At 34.2% G+C, this 2,860-nt stretch overlaps 1 pseudogene; it reads right to left on the bottom strand.

Annotated features, from left to right (window-relative positions):
- The window catches only part of LOC107567531 (uncharacterized), a 105,083-nt pseudogene that overhangs the window by 74,771 nt on the left and 27,452 nt on the right, over nucleotides 1–2,860 (bottom strand).

The raw sequence follows: 2,860 nt of genomic DNA, 5'->3' as shown, positions 1-2,860 counted from the left end.
AAGGGATGATAACAAATAAGCAGTTTATTGTATAATCTTAACTGCATATGCATATGTTTCAAAGCTCAGAATTCATCTGACCAGCAGAAATCCAGTAAGTGTTATTACCACAAACAACAGCAGTGGAAAATTCACAACATCATCCTGTGACGTAAAAAAAAAAAAAACTTGGAAAGACGACATTATCTTCGCTCTCTCTTTCTCTTGACGACAAATATCCCTTCAAACCACACAATCCCAAAAAGACCAAACAACAATGGAAAATAATATAAAAATAATAATATAATCAAATCAAGGAAAGAATCAATGAAATGAGTATATAAATGGTTTAAATGATTATTATAAATGATATGACTAAATGGAATAATACAATTGTAATTGTCACGCGCCCCCACGTACATTACAAAAATAATTAAATGATTAAATATTATAAGCAAATTAATGGATGAATTAATCAATGAATGAATATAAAAGAAGAAGAAAAAATACACCAAACAAATGTTTGCCCTCCTGAAGTGAAACACACAGGTCAAATCCACAGATCCTTCAACATCCTGTTTCAAAATGTACCCCCTTTCCCTATATTGCATAGATTAATTACTTATTAAAATACTTAAGACACTTATTTGTGCCATGTTTTTCTATAAATATGTTTTAGTCCTACTTTTGGAATCTCCCACGTAAATTATGTGCAAATTATGTGCAAATTATGTGCAAATTATGAATTATTTGATTTTAGGCGCTGTTCTCAGCCTAATCATAATGTCAACACAAACCCGGATCTTTCTGTCACTACAGTGCCTATTATAAGCTCACAGAAACCGGTGCACCAAATTGTAACAAACAAAGGTCTTACCATTGTTAAGGAAAAACAAGATCACGGCGAACAAATGAAAGAAAAGCTTCATTTCACAACTTTCCCCTTTAGAAATTGAATGCCTTTTCAGATTAATAAAAGTGTTCTTCTGTTCTTCTGCTTTAGTGGCGATGCAATTGTACCACTAGTTCGACTGAAAGTGACATCGGAGCCTCTATGGAAGGTTGAGCAATGACGTAGTGAACTTCCCGGATGTTTTTATATGCAAATGAAAAACCATGGCCAGAGAAAAAAAGACAGCATGTTCTTTGTCCCACATGCCAGATGTTGCTTTGACTGCATCAGGCACCTTTCTTTAATGTCATGGCTATAGAAATATCACTCCACACATACTGTAATCAATCAATCAAAAAAATATATAAAACCTAAAACAGAAAGAAAAATACTATGATATAATGAATCAAAAAGAATTATAAAAAATATATATGTAAAAATATTAAATTTAAGTGTATCAAAATAAATAAAAATCAAGTTAAATTAAGTCAAATTAAATAAAAAAAATGTATATCTCAAAACAAATACAAATAAAATTTAAAAAAGTAAAAATACAGAAAATTTTAATATAAAATTAGAGCAGTAGCCTAAATGGAGAGGCTACCAGCAAATTAGTTATTAAGGTAATACATGAATTAAGCAAAAAAAATTAAAAAATCCTGGTGCTAAAGAGGCCTCAAGCTCAAGCAACAACCACACTGGGAAAGAAGGACCTTCTTAGCAGTCAGTTCATCACAGTAACCCACAACACCTGCCGCTTGACTCCACCCTGCAAACACAGAGAGAGAACACACAAAAAAAGACCCAAACCACCTGTCAACTGAAAATGCAAAACAAGGGAACAGAGGCTAGGCAGGGAATTTGAGCCTGCCAGGCACCATCGAAACAGAGAGCGATCTGTTCAGATCTGTCAATCAATTTCTAGCTCAACCAATAGCATAAGTTTGGAGGCGTGGCCATTGCAGGCGGAACCAGAGCATTATCATGTACCTGTTCAGAAAGACAAATATAGTTATAGTATATCGTTTATAATGTTTACTTTGATGGGTCCAGTGTAGACAGACTCAAACAGCTTGAAACAAGCCTTCACAAGCACCTGTAGAAGCTGTGTTTGCAATGTTTAAGTTGGGGGAGGTGCAATGTTCGAGAGGTGCATTTGTGAAACTATATACTTCCCCCTTAAGTCAGTCAGTCCAGAAAATGATGCATCATGAATTCATACCTGTACAGAAATCTGCTACACCTTGTAAATGACTTGCCTTTTGGTTTACCTAGTCCATCACTAGTATCTGAGATTTCAACTGAAGCAGGAAAGAGGAAGAACAGAAAGACAGGATCTAAACCAGAGAGGTGAACAGTGACACGTCTGATACAATGAAGCAATGACAGTCAGCTGTGTGGAAAGATGTGTAAGAGTTCAGACCAAACATTTGTGTACTTATGCTGTTACGTATTTACATTTTCACGTCATATACCTATTTTCATATTCAAATGTTTAAGGGTTGAAAATGAAAAAGGGTTTTCAATACATTAGAATGTATCTTGTTTAATTAAATTGTTTTTTTTCGCGCTGAAAATAAATATCATATCATATCTTTATTTTTTTTACCATGATTTACAGAAGACACCCATCAAAATGTCGTTTCATAAATGTTGTTTATCATGGGCATAGTCTCTGAACTTTTGATCATCCCTTGCAGGTTTAGATAGCACGGATAGTGTACCTTATATTTTACATTTAGAAAAGCGAGCGCAGCGCAACTCACGCACCTGTGCATATAACAGACTGTCATCGGACTCCTCTTTAGTAATTTCATCATCCAATCCTTCATCTCTGGATGTGAAATAGTCCATTATAACATCGTTTAGGGCACTGACATCACCATATTCATAGTAAAAGTCTAATTACTTGTAATTTAGCATTTTTAAACTTTGCCACTATAGTCAATTTTGTCCGCAAGAATTTGTCAGCAAGATTATTTATATATA

Source organism: Sinocyclocheilus grahami, unplaced genomic scaffold (genome assembly GCF_001515645.1).
Source record: "Sinocyclocheilus grahami isolate Dianchi unplaced genomic scaffold, SAMN03320097.WGS_v1.1 scaffold1166.1, whole genome shotgun sequence".
NCBI lineage: Eukaryota > Metazoa > Chordata > Actinopteri > Cypriniformes > Cyprinidae > Sinocyclocheilus > Sinocyclocheilus grahami.
The sequence above is the reverse complement of the archived record's forward strand: the minus strand, read 5'-3'. Positions and strand labels throughout refer to the sequence as shown.